General features: G+C 46.4%; 1 protein-coding gene across 5 annotated transcripts in view; it reads right to left on the reverse strand.

Annotated features, from left to right (window-relative positions):
* LOC133351816 (forkhead box protein P1-like) overlaps positions 1-21,846 on the reverse strand; it is a 193,720-nt gene that overhangs the window by 171,070 nt on the left and 804 nt on the right. The gene's annotated exons all lie outside the window — the stretch shown is intronic.

Here is a 21,846-nt window from a genome sequence, read left to right on the forward strand (position 1 = left end):
TTCTCCCCCAAGTGTGTGCCACCATGCAAGTGCCGTTACACAATCCGCGTGGTCCCGCGGGATTTCTTTCATAGAAAGTGCTGCGAACTGATGGCCTGAGAGTCAAGGAAGCAGAATGTCAGATGTTACTTTTCTTTGCGCGTGTGCGACTTGTGTGTCAATCCGCGTGCATGAAGCAACTGCTGCAGCGCCAGGCCCACTTAAAAATAAAATGGTATGTGACATAAAAACAACAAAGATCCCCCCGTAGAGCCTCACAATAGACAGGCCGGGGTGGGGTGGAAAACGCTGTTAGCAAGCGCCTACAAAAGCCAGCATGGCTGCAACACGGGGGGGGGGGGGTGGAGGGTGGTGGTGGACAAGGACAACCACGCACGGCCACCTTTGTCTCCCCGCTGCCAAAGTGTACGCCCCTACGACGTAGGGAAGAGAACCAGCACCGTTTTCTGATGGAATCAGAATCTTTATTTATAACTGGAGAAATCCTATGAAGCTTTTTTTTTTCTTCCCACACATGTCCAATGGGGGCACGGGGTAAGAACCTTACATATATCGCTGGACACTGATAGTAACCCATGGCCCATACACCATGCCCACGCTTGCCGTTCCACATTTGCATGCACAATTATCCCACTAAAGGGACAAAGAGAAAAAAACGACAGCAATTATAAGTTATAAATTGTAGACATTGCCTAACTAAAAAAAGGTAGTTTTAAGACGATGCTGTGTATATATTTGTCGAATAAATTACAACGGAGGTACCTCTCCCATTGGGAATACACCCGGCAGCGAATCGTCATCAAGGTACGGGGAGGGATGAAAAAAATACCTGGCTATATTTTCCGGTAAGCTGTTTAAAAAAGGAGATACCCGCCTTCCCGATCCTCTGTAATTGAGTCATTATGAGTTGCGTCTGTACAGTCTGGTGCAGGTTCGTACGTGCACCAAAGATTAGCTTGTGGATCTTAACGCCAGCTTGCATTAGCCCGAAAACAAAGGAACAGAACACAGGAGGAGCCTTTTGCCCTCCCTCCCAAGTCCCAACCCCAAACCTCCTCCAGCCCTGCGATGAATGGAATATTTTTTCGCCTGGTCTTGAATAAGCGGCTGGTATGGTCACTTTGTGGCTTCTTAACCCGTGTGACGAAGAGGCAAAAGTGGGTGCGCTGTGGTGATGCCCTCCTCTCTCCTCTTGCCAAAGTCCACGGCGGTGGGCTGATAAAAATAACAAACTGTGCCAAACTCGTGGTATACGCACATACAGCAGCGGCACCATTATAAAACAAACAACAGCATCGAGGCAACGTTTCGGATATTCTTAAGCGGGAAGTTTCGCAACTCTTCTGGTGTATCAAATTCTTTTTACAATAAAAAAAAAATCTGCAAATAAAACCTGGACTTTTTTTGTTTGTTGTTTGTTTCAAATTAACGTTTCAGTAACAAAAAAACGGCGCCTAAAGTTCCTCGGTAGTCAACAAAGAATACTTTCTTAACACACGGGACGTACCCAAAAAAAAACCCACTTTTAAAAAGAAAACTTCCAGCGATAGTTTCTCGAAACTTTCTAAGCCGTTTTCTCTCTTTCTCTCCCCCCCCACCACCCCCTTTAGGTTTTTGTTCCTCTCTTTCACAGGGGCACTGGAGTGTAAGAACGGGGAGGGGATGGGAGGCTGGCTGGGTGGGTGGAGGTTGCTCACTGCAGGCCCCCACATTCCAGCATGCACGATTGCGCTGGGCTGAACCCACATGCCCTCGCCTCGTCCAATCCCCAACACCGGCCCCATCAGCACACACGCTGACACACACTGACACACACACACAAAGACAAAGATCCCCCGTGTAGCCTTCACAAAATGTTGGGGCAAGTGCCGTTAACGAACAGCACCTGTGAAGGCCGGCACGGCACACGAGGGGGTTGGGGCTGGTCAACGCCATGCTCGGCAGCCTTTGTCTCCCTCGTGGCGATATTTACACACCGTACCAGGTACTCGTTTCAGGCTGAGTCGACCTAGGGGAGGCCCAGAACCGGTTCAGATAATCGTCACCGGTGTCAGCCGTGAGCGGGAATCGAACTCGGTCCGCCGGGTTCGGAGCGCAGCGGCGCAGCGCTAACCGCTGCGCCACCGCTCTCCACACAAAGACACGTGCGCACAGCCACCCGCACAAAGTGACACACAAAGACACACGCGCACGTAACAAACACAACAGAAAGACGCACCTGCATGCACACAAAGACGCACCGACCGCCCGGACAAACACACACAGTCACACACGCAGACACACACACACATAGACAAAGACACATAGACACACACACACACAGAGACACACCACAAAGACAACACACAGAAACACCACAAAGACAACGCACAGACAACACACGCAGACACACACACATAGACATAGACACACACACCCAGACACACACACATAGACAAAGACACAGACACACACACACCACACAGACGACACACAGACACACACGCAGACACACACATAGACAAAGACACAGACACACACATAGACACATACACATAGACAGACACACCACAAAGACAACACACAGACACACACGCTGACACACACACATAGACAAAGACACACAGACAAAGACACACAGACACACCACAAAGACAACACACAGACACACACACATAGACAAAGACACATAGACACACACACATAGACAAAGACACACAGACAAAGACACAAACACACCACAAAGACAACACACAGACACACCACAAAGACAACACACAGACACACACAAAGACACATACACACATAGACACACATACACATAGACACACACAGACACACCACAAAGACAACACACAGACACACACGCGCGCGCGCGTGCGCACACGTCTGGATGACAGCAAAAGACAGATGCTGTCAGCCCATAAAACTTCAGCCAACAAAAAAAATGTAAAAATATGAAGAAAAAAAAGACACTCGGCTGCCCCCATTGCTCGGCGTCACACGAGGACATTGGAGGAGTGGGAAGGAAGGGGGGGGGGCGCGAAAAATGAACGCCCATGAAAAATGGGATCCGCTGTAGTGTTTAGACGAGAGGCCAACACCGCCCATTCACGCAATCCTACACTCTTCTGCCCCCCCCTCCTACTCCCAATCCCGACCGCTGCCGTCTAAATTAAACATTCAGCTTTTGTCTGCAACAAATTACCACTTTCTGGCACCACAAAGTTGTTGGGGCTTTTTGTTGTTGTTGTTGTTTAGCCCGTGCTTTGCGCATTTGGTGTCTGCGTGCGATTCTAGAGCATAGGCAAATTTAAACGCGTTTCACTTGGCGACTGCTTCCTGTTGGGCGGTGTTGCAAATTGTTATTTAGGTGCGATGAGGCAGGGCCATTGCTCGAAACGTTGCCAACGATACATTCCCCCCCCCCTTTTAGGGCCACACACGCAAGTGCTATTGACGGAATGTGAGTGGTGCTGGTGGTCTTTTTGTGAGCTGTAGCAAAACGCACTGCCGATGGATGTGTGTTGCTGTGTACCGAAGCGCCAAATGGTTGAATGATGTACTCCGTTACTACAAAATCATACTTTTAGTATTCATTGATCAAACAATTTTTTTTTCATTTCTTAGCAAAGTAAAACACTATTTTATTGTGGGTAAAAAAAAAATTTGATTCCATTCTGTATCTTCAAAAAGAGCCTGCTAACCCAGCAATATTTGTTAAGCAATAAAACTCTACACTGGCTTTGTCCTTTTAGGGCTCATCAGCCGAGTCAGACATGCCAAAGAAAGGTGTTTTAGTGTGGCAATAGTTACATAATTTATTTCATTAAATGTAGGTTTTATGTAAATGTACAAATATGAACATCAAACATTGTTATGGTGCACTTTGACTACGTTATATTTAAATTATGTACATGTTTAAAAGCATAAAATATCACAACACTAAATGTTTCAATAATTTCTATAATTTCGTGGTGTAACTTCACACAATGGGACACAAGTGAAAGCAAATTGGCTATCAACATATTTATTAGTACATTGTGTCACAAAATCATGCCGTCACTATCCTACCATCTGTCCCTCACCTCCGTAATTGCCTGAATAACTACTAAGCATGTACGTATGTGTGTATGCAAGTTGAACGTATTTTGCACCTTATACTTAGCTAACCGTGATAATTAATAACAACAAAACTTTCATGTCAAATGTGTTCCAGATGGTTGGACGAGTCTTGAGAAACGATGATAAGCAGCCGAATTGCGACGATGTCTATCGAGACAGAACACAAATACCAGAATCATAATCTCTCATTGGACTGGAGGAATCCGATGGGCTGGGAAGCTCTTTTTCCCACGTGGCCGGTTGCACGAGGGCAGTGAGCGGGGTGAGGTGGTCTCGGTTTGGGGGGGAACTAAACGGAAGACATTTAACCGGCAGAATCGAAAGGCGCATGTACCACGCGAAAGATAAAAAATAAAATTCTAATAATTCGCAGAACCTTCCCAGTTCAAACGCGGAATGTTGCATCAAAGTTGATCCAACTGTTCCAGCCACATGCCACAACGCTGGCCCGAAGTTTACGCGTTGACTTGGTCACCGCTAAATAACTTAAGATATTTTTAGGGGACATTAGAATAATGCACGTCGGAGTATGAATACCTTAGACTCTTATTGAACTATTATTGAAAAGATCAATCTGCAGCATGCAAAGGAGGTACATATGCAAGTTATGTGGACACGCACACGCATGTGATCTAACTGCACTGTAGTAGAGTGGGTATGGCCACACATGACTACACACAAAGACAACAATCCTCCATTTAGAGTGGAAACATTATTGGGGCTGTTAGCAAGCGCCTATTAAAGCCGGCATGAGCAGCACACAAAGGGAATGGTGGTTAGCGTCGTCAGGACTGTCTTTATTACTGTAAAACTGAAATGGGTTCTACCTCAATTTGTGTGTTCTTCACAACTCATTTGGCGAGGGGGCTTATCTGGAGGCCGTGGCACAAAGCACAATCGACAACAACAAAAAACTCAACACACATGTCAACAACAGTGGCCTTAAAAGGGAAAAATATACACATTCAACTTCTTTAGCACCGTACGTGGTCATTCGTGCTAATCAGAGGTGCTTTGAAGAAGGCCACTGCCCAAACGTTGCCGATTTTATAGACTTTCTTATCAGGCAGTGTTGTTGACCAATGTGTTGCGTTATGGAAAAAAATAAGAATAGGTTTTACCCTTTCTGGCAATAAACCAGGAGGTGTTAAGAATTTTCAAACACCAAACAGAAACCTTTTGCAAGGAATCAAGTTCGATATTAACCACACGTACTTGTGGTGAACATGCTAACAAACGTGCTCTGATAATATAGTATATGGCATTGTCTTTGAAACTGATTGGTCGACACCAGAGACACCAGCTTCATGTATGAGCTAATCTCACCACCAGCGTCATACCAGCGAACGCCAAAAGGCGAACGGGACAAAGACAACGTCACTATCAGAGATGAGCAGCACAAAACGGGACCTTTTTGTCAGTATGTTGAGTTTGTTGTGTTCGATGTGTGCTCTCCAACTTCTACAATACAGTATCTTATTCCTGATTTCCCTTGGCAAAGACAACGTGCTGTTTCGATAAGCTGAACCTGGTGTAAATAAGGGAACAGAAATAGACTTGGTGCACACAGGCACTGACCTAGGGGAATATCCTGGCTTCATACCTCCAAATGGTGATGAGTGTGGATTGGAGAATCAAAATCATAAATATTAACGGAAACAACATTAACCATTTCAGTTTTGCTAACGACCTAGTCGTCATTATGACACCCAATGTGAATCAAATACAGGAAATGTTAAAATAGCTGAATAAAGAAAGCTGCAGAGGTGGGAGTCAGGATAAATATCGTACGAGCAAAACAAAGGTCATGTTCAGCAAGTTTGCTAAACATTTGAAGATGTCCGTCAGAGGGACATGAATGGAAACCACGTCAGAGTGCTGTACGTGTACCTAGAACCGTTATTGAAGGCAGGCCGGGATCATAGCGATGAAATAAAGTGGCGGGCGATAGCCGGTCGGAGTGCATTTGCTGACCACCAATTCACCGCCACCGCCACCACACCGCCACTTCTGACACTCTTTACGAGGACACACACATACTGAAAAACCCAAACAAAGATCTCCCTTTCACCGTCGACCATTGGGGGGGCGGGAGGGGATAGAGGTGTTACCAAGAGCACGTTAAGACCTGCACGGCACGTGAGAAGTGGTGGGGCCTTGCAATATATCCATAAATACCTGCCAACGTTGAGAAATAACATAGACAAATACAGTACCCGTGTGGAGGGTGCCCTCCCTTAACCATAACCGTGTCCGGGTTCAGATACCAATCGCAATTGGCATATTTGGTGAGAAATGTTATCTCGGTGGCTGGTTATCTCCGTACAGTGGGCTTCCACGCCACTGCTACACACACACATACAACTCATCATGACACGCACAAAAAAATAAATTTAGCTCGAGTAATCACCGCCAACGTAAATCGCAGCCCTATCTACTGCTAGTTGAAGGTCTCCCCCCAGCTGTAACCATCCCTCAGTCTTGCGATGCCACGGTTCACCTCGGTACTGCACGTGAACCGATGGCATCGGCCCGTCTCCGCAGCCGTTGCGCTGTCAGATGCGCTTTCTCTCGCGGCAAACCATTCCGAAAACGGTCTCATCCATCGGGCATCACCAATTTTGCCGGCGACGTGTCCTGCCCAAGGCCACTTGCTTTCCTGCACAGTCAAAATTATGTCTCTGATCAGCAATTCGTTCTCTGTTCCATACGCTCCTTCTTCCTGTGCCCAAATTGAATTCTGATCATATCACCTCCCCGTGCTTCTTTTGCACACTTGCAACATTTGATCAATTTTATTAGCACTTTCCTGATCCACATATCGTGACAGGTAACAATGCAATGGTTAACAACTGTCTCCTTCAGCCACGTTGGTATGCTGCATGTCATTAACCCGTAGTTCAGATTTTGTCCACCTCTAAACTTCATTTTGATCTTGATGCACATTTAATCATTTCCATAAGTGTGTACTTATTTCCATAAGTGTGTACTTATGGAAATTATTGAAGGTGCATCAAGATCAAAATGATGCTGTGTTTTACAGTTGTATTCCTCCCACAATTACTATTAATTTTTTGCTGCACATGCTTTACCGTGTATACAGTGTTGGGACAAATTCCCTGAGTGATCACCTATTGAGGCTTGCGTGCGTCGTTAGAGATCACCTATTAAGGCAGGCACAACGCGTGTGACCAGTACTATTCCTGGCAGCCTTTGTCTCCCCGCAATGCTAATACGGACATCACAGCAGGTGCTCATTTTAAGAGGAGTTGACGTAGGAAAGAATAAAGCCAGGTTCACATACCAATCCCCCCCAACATTACGCGAGGCCAGGAATTTAACCCGAGTCGCAGAGATCGTAGCACGGGGCGCAAACTCTACGAGTGCCGAAACACAAAGACAAAGATCCCTTAACAGACTGCTGGGGCAAGTGCTGTTAGCGAGCACCTGTGAAGGTCGGCACGGCACACGAGGCGGTGGGTAGCCAGCACCACGCCCGACCGCCTTTGTCTCCCCAGTGGCGATATTTACACACCGCACCAAATACTCATTTGGGGCTGAGTCGACCTAGAGGAGGAGGCCCAGGACCAATTCAAATAATCGCCACCGATGTTGGCCGTGAGCGGAAATCGAACTCGGGTCGCCAGGTTTGTAGCGCAGCGCGCTGACCGCTGCACAACGGCTAACTGCTACACTCCTGCTTATACACATACAGACATACACACACACAAAGATTACAAAGACACAGATACACAATCAACCTCGTTGAAATGCTTTTGCCCATCACCTATTCAATTTGGCACGGCACTTGAGGTGGTGATGCGGTAAGCATCACGCCCGGTCAACTTCACTTCCCCAGAGTTATTTATTACTACATATATAAGGTATCATTTATGGTGGAGTCAACCTAGGGGAGGCCTAGGACTGGTTGAGGTATCACTTTTCCACCGATGTTGTGCATGCCTAGGAGTCGAACCTAGGGCACGGAGATCATGCAGTGGTGCAAGTATAGTTTAATAAACTCGCCTCACTGGTCCATAGACAAAGAGAAAGATCACCCGTATAGGCACACAGACACGAGGGCGTTGTGTGATGGCCTCTTTCTCCCACGCGCTCATGTTTTACACAATGCACCAGATACTCATTTAAGGCCGAGTCAACCTAGGGGAGGGATAGAAATAGTTCATATATTCCACTACCGATTTTGTGCATGTCTGGGAATCAAACGAGGGTCACCGAGATATTAAAACGGTGGAAGTACACTAACCATTCCTTACACACACGCGTGTGTGTGTGTGTGCGAGGAATGGTTAGTGTACTTCCACACACACGTACGCGTACACACACACGTGCACGCACACACACACACGCGTGCACGCACGCATGCGTGCGCACACACACACGCACGCACACACACACGTGCACACACACACATGCTTGCACACACACACGCTTGCACACACACACGCGTGTGCACTATCACACGCGCGCACACAGTCTCGGCAGAGCATTGTGCCCCTGTCATCCCTGCTTTGCGTCCTCCAGACTCTGCGATCCGGGCAAACAAAGGCTGAGCCGGGCCCTCCGCATGCAGTGACGGAGAACACTGCCGTTTATACGCACCCCAAATTAAGCATTTACAAAGAACACAAAAATATTACAAAAGGGGGACATGGAAGAAAAACACTTTTTTGCACATTTTTGTTCCGAACGTTCAATATATGCGGTGCCTGTGTGCACTTTTAGCCTGTTGTTTTAGTCTGATGTTTTAAAATGGAAAGGTTACAAAAACCCAAGTATAGGTGCCTCGAGGTTTAATATCTGAATGTAATAATATGTCGGGCGGCTTGTTCGGTCCTGCACTCTGCCACGTGTTACCGCGTTGAACTGCACCATGCACCATACAAGCCTTACCAAGCCTTGCCGTGATCAACGGCGCATCGAGTGAACACAATGTGCACGGCTACACGACGCGTACATTTTATACCGCCCAATGAAGATTCTATTTCTTATTCACCAATTTGCCAAAGGGCGTGTCTCACAGTAAATACGCTCCACACACGGACAACAGGAATAACGTCTTAAATTTGGAGCTTTCGTGACTGCAGGAATTACTCTTTGATTCTTTCGGTAAAGTCACATATAAAGATAAAATAAGAAAAAATAAAAAATATTTAATTTATTATTTTATCTTTATACGTGATTTTACCGAAAGAACCAAAGAGGAATAACGTCCCTTGATGAATGGCAGTCGGTAAAACGAACAAATTTAGAACATTAATGACAATCTATAGTCCTGCGAACACGCTCAAATGATAACCGAACTTTGATTACAGTACAGCACGTAAGTTGGAAAAACATTCCAGAATTTACGAATATAGTACTCGTGGCAAACCCAGAATTTGTTTTAGCCAACAGCTGATCCAACAAAGTGGAGTAGGTATCAATGCACAGTCGTCTGTCTGTCACCCACGCGCGTGTGTGTGTGTGTGCGCGTGAAAAAAAAATCACCAGCAAGCGCAAACTCTCAATTCAAACGCCATAATCACTCCACCACCCTCCAGTAAGAAACTCAAGCGGTGTAAACCATGCCACTCGATGCGTTTCCAAGGTGGTGCCGTTGATAAGGTTTGCGTAGGACCTGCTTCTAGCAACAAAAAGCAAAACAGCAGCAGCATTGGAGCGGGTAGATTATTATTAACGGCGGGGGGGGGGGTTTCGCGGATATGTGTCGAACCAGCTCTCCGATTTGTTTTCGGATTGTAACGAACGATGTCCGCGGCGCGTGATGTCCAACGTTTTGCAAAACGTGCTCGAGAACTTCTTAATTGTTCGGCACGACGTCCGACGCGTCGCTCCACGCGCCGCTGAGCATCTTCAGGAAGTCGTGGTGGAGTTTGAGCCGAGCTCAGAATTCAGTTTCTGAATAAGCAGCTCCCAAGCACGTGGTGCGAACACGTCAAAACATCACGCGGAACAACTCGTCTGACAACCCGAGGAACTCATCGCAGAAGGATCTATTTAACAGTGGTTGCCCCCATTTAGCAGGCACTGATTTAGGACCGAGGCCAAAAAATAGTGAACTCCACAAGTGTAACTGCAACTCCTCTGAAGATAACCCCCGACCGTTTGCCTACGAAAAATGTGAACGTTTCGCAGCCAAAAATGGCTCCGTTGGTCCCACAAAACAATTCCCGGACGACCCATCGTTTTCAGATTAAACTCCTACCTCGATGTATTTCAAAGGGTCTTGATTCCTCTGAATGAGCAACAATTCTGGAGGTCCCATCTCCATATTAAAAAAGTCCTTTGCCAGGTTTACCATAAAATCACCATGCTTCGTTGTAGGGTGCAGTGATGCTGTGCTGATGACATTCGTGATTATTCATCGGTAGAAGAGACCTGGATTGAAACATATTCCTGGTACCTGTTTAAAAGCCACATTGTGCCAACATTTGATACGTTCTTGTTGGTGCTTACAAATTGCTTTCTTCTGGAAGAGCGCCCAAGTTTGCCACTGTAATTGCCATGCGTGCACTCACAATCTGCATAGCCATTGGGCTATTGGTGACAATGTCGACGTCATATTATAATCCAATAGCACGTGAGTGAAGTTCTTCATTTACACAAGTCCCAAGCCTCATTCTTAAGAGAGCCCCAGCTTCGTGGTGCATGCAAGTTCATTTTTGTTTCGTTGTCGGAACGTTTTGACATGCTCATACTGGACATCTGCGCAAAAGAGATTTTTATCTCATCGGTTTCCTCCAGGATAAATCAATATTCCGATTCAGATTTTTTGTTAGTACAGGTACACGTGAGGAATCTGAAGATCCATTCACAAAACTCCACCCGTATACCATCGGATAACAACCCCAAACTGCACACAGATGGATCAACTTAGCTCCTGTACCCTCAAAGATACATCATCTCTGTCCTGCAGCGAGTGTTTCATGCAGGCCCCGATCTCAGCGTGGTCCACCAACCTTGCCTACAAATCACTGAATCACAGCCATGAGATCGACATTGGAGAGTCCTAACATACAATAAACTTCAGACAACCGTGTGTTAAAAGTGCTCATGCCACTTACGAGTTACTCGGTGTAGCATTTTGGGCATGCGTATGTTTATAAAAATAGTTATTTACAGCCGATTTGTCAATCAACTGCTAGATGAAGTCCTGGTCACCGCTCACGTGTGAATATGTAAGTACAGTACTGCATTTAAATACCGTATATATGCGCAATAAATGTAACACACTGTATGCCATGTCCTTTCTTAAATACATCGCGCCATTTCGCTCTGTTCACGATATATTACTCAAGAACTTTGCATTAACTACGCCTCCCAGGTGCATGCAATCGTTCCAAGTGATCGTACTTAATTCGCTGCTTTGCCTGGCTTCTTGTACGTAACACACTATGCAGTCATCAAAAGTAAAGAAACAAAAACTTCATGGCAGTACGATATAGAATAAAAACATTAAGTATATATATACACAGTACACATAAATAAACACTTAAGCAGTTAAACGTGTTTACACGTACTATACGTAAAGTATATACGTAAACTCTACACTAATGCATAATATTTTTGGTACACATTATGGTGCTTAAACAGTGCTCAGAAGTTCACACATCGTGCTATGAACTCAGCGACCCCAGCTCGATTTCGGCCCATGGCTAATATCAAGTGAACTGGCTTTGGGCCCTCCACTTACAACCAACCCGGAACTGACCAAACGCGGTGAAGTATGGTCAAACAAACCCCCATGACTGACGTGGGGAGGAGGCCTCTTCGTCCAGAAAAAAATCTTTGGTAAATGCATATTTGTCTAAATCACGCATTGCACTTGCATGGGCCTTATTGTCGCTTTCTCACTTTGGCGGGAGGGAAAACTCAGCAAACACAAGGACACGCACACACAGAGCCGCTCATTGATCCGTGAAGAGTACAGATTCTAAACTTGCATTCACGTGCACGATTTCGCCATCGCCAGTCCGCAACATCACAGACCCAAACATGTCAACGAAAAAATGCCATTTTCTTCAAAACCAAAAAAAAAAGACCCGGCACACACACAAAAAAATCGCTCTGTGTTGTTTACCCACAGAGTAGAGGGCAGAGCGTTAATGTTTAACTGGTTGAGGTTAACAGCGTATTTATATTCAGAACCAACCGGGAGAGATGGTGGTTTTATTTTGGCTAGGCTTTAAGCACAACAACAACAATAATATGATGCATAACGCACAACGTGAACTTGCGAGAGTTGCGTGTGTGCACGCGCGAGCCAGTGGTGGTGAAAAGGAAATGCAATAAACAATCACCCTCCCTGGCTTATTAAATCAAATTACATTGTCCAGCCTTAATTAAATTGACTTTGTAACAATTGCATACAAATGGCATTAGCACAACAGCTGCCCAGGATGGCAATGCATGACCTCATCCCACAGCCAAAAAGAGCTATACATTGACACACGTTACACACACTGCCATATTAAACAAGTCACCACGATCACAAGACTAAAATAATTAAGGTTTAGCTCAGATATTACAACGCCTGTTCACGTGTATCAACGAACCTGTTGCAAGTCTTGTATTTCACTCGTATTATAATGGTTAAATAAGCATGTAAAATGCATACCTATCATTAAGCCCAAAAGTATGGGAGAAAGTACAGAAGTGTAACCTACTTTCACAAGGGGGCTTAAGTGGCACCGCCAGGAGCTAATGTGCTGGGATATGAACCCAGTGACCTGGTTTTCAAAGTCCTAGCCACCGCTGACATCCCGTCGCAGAAACCAGTTCAGATAACACTCACTGCTGATATTAGCCAGTGGCCAGGAATTGAACTCAGGTGGCCTGGTTGGCACATCAGTGCGCGACCCACTGCACCACCGTTCACCCAACACACACATTATGTACGCAATGCATATGCTCCATTGGGGTTCATCTCCGATTAGCACGGTCGGCTACGAAGTTCAACGTACGTGAAAACATGTACAAAACAGTAGTGTGTGAGGAAAACATTGACTGTGCCATGTCTATGTGTGTGTATATAACGAGACGTAGTATTAAATATTCTCACACAAGTGCCGGGTTACGGGCACGCGTTTTGATTGACTGTGCTAATTGTTATTCATGGGGTGACACAATTCACAACTCCTCAGCGCTATGCCGCTTGCTCACTGACTGGAGGGGCATCTTCAGGAGGATGGCACCCACGAGTGGCACCCACGTGGGGCCAGAAATACACGGCCACTGCACTACAGCACCACCAGCAACCACCACGGCCACTCTACGTATTCTGAACTTCTTTCGCACCGTACGTAGCCAACCGTGCTAATCGGGAGGTGGGGACCTCACTCGTTGACTCCTGGACGGACGTTTCGTCTCATGCACTCTGGGTTTAACCACCACGCCGGGTTTAACCACCACGCCGGGTTTAACCACCACTCCGGGTTTAACCACCATGCCGGGTTTAACCACCACGCCAGGTTTAACCACCATGCCGGGTTTAATCACCACACTGGGTTTAATCACCACACTGGGTTTAACCACCACGCTGGGTTTAACCACCACGCTGGGTTTAACCACCATGCTGGGTTTAACCACCACTCACTGGGTTTAACCACCACTCACTGGGTTTAACCACCATGCTGGGTTTAACCACCACGCTGGGTTTAACCACCACTCACTGGGTTTAACCACCACTCACTGGGTTTAACCACCACTCACCACTCATTGGGTTTAACCACCACGCTGGGTTTAACCACCACGCTGGGTTAAACCACCACTCTGGGTTAAACCACCACTCTGGGTTTAATCACCACACTGGGTTTAACCACCACGCTGGGTTTAACCACCATGCTGGGTTTAACCACCATGCTGGGTTTAACCACCATGCTGGGTTTAACCACCATGCTGGGTTTAACCACCACTCACTGGGTTTAACCACCACAACCACCACGTTGGGTTTAACCACCACGCTGGGTTTAACCACCACGCTGGGTTAAACCACCACTCTGGGTTAAACCACCACTCTGGGTTTAACCACCACACTGGGTTTAACCACCACGCTGGGTTTAACCACCACAACCACCACGCTGGGTTTAACCACCACGCTGGGTTAAACCACCACTCTGGGTTAAACCACCACTCTGGGTTTAACCACCACACTGGGTTTAATCACCACGCTGGATTTAACCACCACGCTGATATTACCACCACGCTGGGTTTAACCACCGCGCCGGGTTTAACCACCAAGCCGGGTTTAAACACCACACTGGTTTTAATCACCACACTGCAGGTCACAGCACTCATCTACTTCGCTCCTTTCCCCACCGCACTGCTCCACTTTGGAATTCTCTCCCATCATCTCTTTCCCCCACCCCTAAGTCCGGACTAAATCAGCGTCCATCCTTTCGTCCTTACATCCAACAGTTAATTGACAAAGGGCTTTAAATAAATATATAATATTTGGTTCTTTCGGTAAAGTCACGTAGGTAAAAGGAAAAATAAATAAAATAAAACAATATTTTAGTGATATATTATTTTTGTTGTATTTTATTTATTGTTCTACCTACGTGACTTTACCGAAAGAATCAAAGAGTATGGATTCCTGCAGTCACGAAAGCTTCAAATCAAGATTGAAATATGTAATCATGCTGCGACTGGTCAAATTTATCAAACTTCACCCAAAACAAGCTCAAATCTAACAAAGAGTTGACACGCTACTTGTATTCAGCGCAATGGCCCACTTTGTGTGATACCATGAGTCAAACAACTCGATTAATAGCACATCGCAACAGGGCGAAGTTGGGAGCGGTGCTGGCGCTCCATAACGTGATGTACAAACAGCTCCTTCACCTCACTGTACAGGAGGATGGGGCTATTTCTCCAACAACAAAGCACCCACTAGGTTGCGACTGGTGTGCATTACACCATCGGACAACACACACGGTGTGCATTTTTGCTGACACTCCCGGCGCTGTCAACTGCACGCCAATGGCATGGCTATCGAGTGTGCAGGCCGTGCAATTGCACCGGGAGGGCCCACGTGGGCCTGAGGGGGGGCCAGGGAACCAGACTATCCACAAAGGGGGGTCGTGGGGGGTTTGGGCATTGGAGACTGGGCCACATTTCATTATTTGCACAAGGGCTCACGCTAACCACGCTACTACGGCAACTTATTCCCACGAAAACAGTTGCACTGTGAATTATAGTTATGAACTAATTGAACTACACTAATTATAATTCGTAGCCTCTTCTTCTTGGTTCTTTCGGTAAAGTCACGTAGAAGGGAAATAATAAAATAATAATAAAACATATTATTACGTAATAAAATAAGAAAAATAAAACATTATTATGTTTGATTTTTATAATTTTATTATTTGCCTTCTACGTGACTTTACCGAAAGAACCAAGCAGATGAATCCCTGCAGTCACGAAAGCTTTCAATAGAAATTCGTAGCCTCTTCTTTGTCAATCCAATTATGGATCAGAATCTTTAGACTGGAGGATCAGAATCTTTAGACTGGAGGATCAGACTCTTTAGACTGGAGGAATCCGATGAGCTATGAAGCTCTTTTCCACAGATGCACAGTAATGAAGGACTCGCCCCCCACGCTTTGTCGGTCGTCAGGGCTTCTTTGAGCATATTTAGCCGCACTGGATCGTGCGAGTTAGTGAAGTGGATGGGGGTGATGGGAGGTCAGTAGGAGCGAGAATCGAACTCGGGGTCACCGAGTTCACATCAGCACAATTCGCAAGCCACTGCTCTTACCACTCCACCAGTGGACCACGGTTGCTGCGTAAAAATAAAAACGATCGCATCGACCGCGACTTCTCTTTGCAAGACGCGCGCGGTTAAAGTTGGAGCAAGGTTGCTCGTAGGCAAGTTACACTACTAGGGTCGTCTGGCTCAACCAAACGCACTCGAGATTTCCATTTGCACCCTTGTAGCAACAGATGCGTGCAATGTGTCATTGTGCCTCATTTGCATTTGAATTGAGCAGTGGAGAACGTGGAAATCTGGTGTTGGAGGGTGCGAATTGGGTGGGGGAGTCTGCAAGCCTCATGTCTTAAAGAGTCTTCGCAGAATGCAGCTCTCCGCCACTTCTTCTTCTTTCGTATGGCGAATGTAGATGCAACTACAATTTCACATTCAGGTGGTGAAGCCCAGAGAACTGCAGCGTCAGAAGTAGTGGAGTTCATCGCCGTGATGTCTCCTTCGCATTTGTGGATCGTGGCATCGCGTCGTTATCCATTGTTACGGTCTGTTCTGGATGACCACAGTCGCACACTGCTGGAAAGTTTTGTTTTACTTCCCATTTGTGCATCAGGTATCCGCATCTACTGCCACGCTTTGTCCAGTGGATGCGATGAAGGGTGGGCCATGAGCAGCTTCGTGGAAGATCAATCCCAGGGAATCATCGACGTTGGGTCTTTCACAAAGTGCTACTACACCAGTGGTGTGAAGTGACGAGACAACACACGAGAACAATACTATACGCGTATCGGCATTTACAAAGCACAAAAAACAAAACTTGCTGCACAAGGGAACACAGCCAAGGAGCTCCCCACAACTCTGCAAGTTGGAGTCGTGCTACAGTACTAGCGATTGGTTCCCGGTGGCTATTGGATAGATTGTGGTGCCGTGCATCATATGAATTGTGCGTAACAGGGACTGAGATAAGTGGAGTTCTACTGCATTGTAAGTACTGTACATGAAAGCTACGCAACATGTGGCTCGGAACTGAACCTACTGCTTTGTGCGTTACTGCGTTTGTACAGGTAACAAATGCTGACAGTGTCATCAGCATGTGCTACCTTGTCAGAGGGCAGGAGAAACACGTGGCCCGCAAAAGAGTGAAATCTCCGTGTCTGAATAAAGGTGTGGGATGTCCCTTAGCACTCACAGTGACCAACATACTTGCAGAGAGAGAGAAAAAATATCCTTGGGGAGAAAATCGTATCTCGGGATAAAAGATAAAGGATCGTAGTTTGTGGCGGGGTAGGGAGTTGAGGAGGGAGAGGTTGGGGGAGGAGGCTACAGGGCAGAGGACAACCTCACAGAGGCCAGCGAAGTCGCTTTGGGAGAACGCACATCTGCTGCACTTTCCCCATAAAGTGCAAGAGTCGTCGTGAGGGCGGCGAGCAAGCAAGTCGAGCTACACAACGTGGCCTTGGAACGTGAGCGGCTCCATCCACTCCCCGGCCAGCCCCGTGAATGACCAAACATCCCAGTTGGACACCCGGTTCCCGCTCACGATACATCACCGCCGCACGCACGCACGCACGATAGCCCCCCGCCGCTCCCCTTGGCTCGCATCCCCAACTCGCTAAACCTCCCTTGTCCCCTACGCACTCATCCATGCTGCCTCCTCCATCTCCTCCTCCTCCTGAGCCCTTTTGGCTCAGGGCACCCCCCCCCCCCCGGGGTCATCCACCCCCCACCCCCCCGCCGGGGTCATCCACGAGGTCACAGCGCCCGGCTGCTGCCCGACCGCGGTGGGGTCATCCCGACCCCACGATGCCCTTGCTTAGACTTGTAACCCTGGCCAGCCAAGCGGCCCATTGTGTGTGGGGGGTGGTGCTGGGGGTGGTGCTGGTGGTGGTGGTGGTCCACGCAGATTGATTTAAGGGAGAAGCGGCATCCTTCATTTGATGGGGGGGGGGGGGGTCCTTTGTGCTACCAGTGGGAAAGTGGATCTCTCTAATTTCTAATCTGCTTCCACATAAAATTCACTTTCAACCTTTACCGATTTGAACAACAACAACAATAAGCGTGTATGTCACAGTAAGGCAGCCTGTGACGCCTCTTTGTTCGGCAGATGGCCGTCACAAGGTTATAATTGGGTGCAAAACATTGCAAATGACTCAGACATGTTGACCAAAAAAAAGCCCCTAAAGTATTGAACACGTACCTTTATTTTACATCGATGACGTTTCGGCTATACTGCTAACATTTGATAACACTGTACAAATACTGGGAGTATTTAAAATCATGCAACGTCTTCATATCCATGCGTTCCATTTAATATGTACATATATGAATATTGTAAAAGGCCTACGTTAGATTAATAGAGTATATTCAAAGTCGACAGTATTTAAACGCGTACGTGCATACACATAATTTGCTTAATTAAAACAGAACTTTTACACCCTCCCTGGTTGGGCCATTTGGTGGACAGAGAACCAAGTGATTTTATGATCACATCTTTGGCCACGAACGTCAGAAAAAATAATTGGGATAAGGACTTTTACACAAAGTGTATATATATAAAATATTGTTCAGACACATTAGAAAACACACGGCAATGTAATACACACGATGGTTATAATCACGCGTTCACTGTTAACGAAACTTGCATCTACCGAACGCGTTCTTGGGATAATTAGTCGTAGACACGAATACAACGCCGCACAAATATAACAATAACTGTGCATTATTATTTGTAATAAGACAATGGCATTAAAGCTGCGATGTAATCTAAAGCCAAGATGAAAATGCGAAACGCGGCGTTGAAAATGTTTAAATGTCTTATACCCGGGCTCGGATAAAAGGTGGTTTATATTTTTCCTAACCCCTAAATACGCCGACAGCTTGTGTGTATTAACACTGTAATTTAATAACAGAAAATACTAAAACATCTAATGAGTCTCTACAAGGTATAAGAGTTAAAATACAAAGTGCAATACTATAAAACTAATAAGTGTAATTTCAAAAACACACACGTAAGTCACACTTTGTTACCGCAAGAAAGGTTATCTGCGGTAATTGTACTGAAATAGTTGTATAGCTGTACTAATCACGTATGCTCTACGTATGCTCCACGCCAACAGAAGATAGAACATTACATTAAAATGAGACAATCTTCAGCATCAGTTCAGAATTGTGATGACACATCCACGTGTTTCACACTGGAGCAATTCGACGAGCTAGAAAGCTCTTTGTCGCAGATGTTCAAGCAAGTTTCACAGATGTTCAGTTAGACATCGATGTCACAAAAAAGTTAGCAACTCTGTGTACACAACAACAATCAAATGTCGTATGCAATCATACATGGGTGGAGAGCGGTGGCGCAGTGATTAGCGCACTGCCGACCACTGAGCCCGGCCACCTGAGTTTGATTCCCGGATGAGTGATATCGATCTATAAAATAAAAAATAATAATTGTTTTTATTTATTACCTACGTGACTTTACCGAAAAAACCTAAGAGTATGAATCCTTGCAGTCACGAAAGTGTCAAATCTAGAAGCGATCTATAAAATACGGTCCTGTGGGCCCACTCACCAACCTGCAATGACCAGAGTGGTGAAGTATGGTCATAACATTCTCACCCACCCCCACAACTCCTCCGATGACCAGAGGTTGTTGTTGTTGTTTAATCCAGAAGCAGATTTGCAAAAGGGGTGCTGAACATCTCCACGCGAAATAAACGAATTAAACTCACGGCATACCTGGACATACAATACTGTCACACACAACCTGAGAGCCGCCTCCATCCTTGAATAATGAATATCCCGATGAGTATATATTATTAATTCATGTACTGTCTTGGATATGTTTACATTTAAACACTGGATATGCACGCATTTTATTAATCGGCACAAACTTGGCGTGCTGCGTGTTGAAAGGGGTTGGCCGTGTTCTTAACCAAAGTTAGATTCCCAACCACGGCTAACATTGGTGGCAAACGACATCTAAAGAATAACCACCATGTCACATCCACTTCATCCAGCAGTGGAATTAACCACGAGTCAGTAGACACAATACTATGTACGCCTGTGCGTAATTCAGTATGCAAACTGCTTTAAACTAAGTAGAGTTGATCTTGCACCCATTTATACAGAAACTACTTTGCCCGTGTACATATACGCAGTGTGCACACCGACAATATACAACTTTCCACATTAGATGAGTGGATATATTTGTTGACTTCAATACAGTATATGTACAAGAGTATACATGCTGTTACATACGACTGCAATGTTTGACACAGCAACAGTATACATTCAGTACTGGTCTAAACTAAAACACAGCAACGGTCTATTACCTACAGTATACATGGTTATAAATAATAAGTACAGGATACATACTAAACTAGTGCATTCCATGGGGCACAGCATATACGTCTTAAACTAGAAGTCTATACAGTATGCATATTGTTCTAAGCTAAAAAACACAAGTCTCCACCGTAGTAAACTCGAATCGTCTACACTCTACATTATAATACTGTTAGAGGCAAAAACGCAACATTCTATACTCCTGTTCTAAACTAAGGCCAGTCTATCCTACAATTTATTCGTTTTTAAGATATAAAAAACAGCAGCAGTCTATATACACCACACATGCAGCTGTAAAATAGAACAGCCTCCTACCTACAATATAATGCCGCTCTAAGCTATAACACAACAACAGTCTAGCCTCTACAATACACACACAAGCTCTCGAAAAGGCAAGTCTACGTGTATATACATAACTGCTCTAAACTATAAAACTACTACGATATGTCCTCCTATAACACAACGGTCTATTACTGCACCCCACAGACACACAGAGGTGTCTGCCAAAAGTGGGACGAAGCAGCAGTGTAAGAAGTTGTTAAGTGGTTTAGCCTTAGGAAGTGAACGTGTTCTAATACAGCAGCAGCAGCAGGAGGAGGAGGGCAATGCCACGTGGGAGAGATCGAGTGAGGTTGGTGGTGGTGGGTGAGTTGGGTGGTGGTGGTAGTGGGTGAGTTGGGTGGTGGTGGTAGTGGGTGAGTTTGGTGGTGGTAGTGGGTGAGTTTGGTGGTGGGTGAGTTGGGTAGTGGTAGTGGGTGAGTTTGGTGGTGGTAGTGGGTGAGTTTGGTGGTGGTAGTGGGTGAGTTTGGTGGTGGGTGAGTTTGGTGGTGGTGGGTGAGTTTGGTGGTGGGTGAGTTTGGTGGTGGTGGGTGAGTTTGGTGGTGGTGGGTGAGTTTGGTGGTGGTGGGTGAGTTTGGTGGTGGTGGGTGAGTTTGGTGGTGGTGGGTGAGTTTGGTGGTGGTGGGTGAGTTTGGTGGTGGTGGGTGAGTTGGGTGGTGGTGGTGGGCGAGGTTGGTGGTGGTGGTGGGCGAGTTTGGTGGTGGTGGGTGAGTTGGGTGGTGATGGGTGGTGGTGGTTGTTGAGTTGGATGGTGGTGGTGGTTGTTGAGGTGGGTGGTGGTGGGTGAGTTGGGTGGTGGTGGGTGAGTTGGGTGGTGATGGGTGGTGGTGGTTGTTGAGTTGGATGGTGGTGGTGGTTGTTGAGGTGGGTGGTGGTGGGTGAGTTGGGTGGTGGTGGGTGGTGGTGGTTGTTGAGGTGGGTGGTGGTGGTGGGTGAGTTGGGTGGTGGTGGTTGTTGAGGTGGGTGGTGGTGGTGGGTGAGTTGGGTGGTGGTGGTGGTGGGTGAGTTGGGTGGTGGTGGTTGAGTTGGGTGGTGGTGGTTGTTGAGGTGGGTGAGTGTGGTGGTTGTTGTGTTGGGTGGTGGTGGTGGTTGAGTTGGGTGGGTGGTGGTTGTTGTGTTGGCACACGAGTTTTGGCAGCGTTGTGCCTCAATCCTCCTAAGATGTATCGGCACCGGTTTCTAAAGAATAATTTTAAAAACCCCGCGACGACGATTTTGGCGGTCCTCTCGAGCACACGACATCACAGTCACACACACACAACAACCCACACACAACAACCAACACGACAACAACCAACAAGACAACAACCAAGACCATCATCATCATCGTCCGT

The sequence above is a fragment of the Lethenteron reissneri genome, chromosome 38 (assembly GCF_015708825.2).
Source record: "Lethenteron reissneri isolate LAM-NWPU_2019-01 chromosome 38, ASM1570882v1, whole genome shotgun sequence".
Lineage (NCBI taxonomy): Eukaryota > Metazoa > Chordata > Hyperoartia > Petromyzontiformes > Petromyzontidae > Lethenteron > Lethenteron reissneri.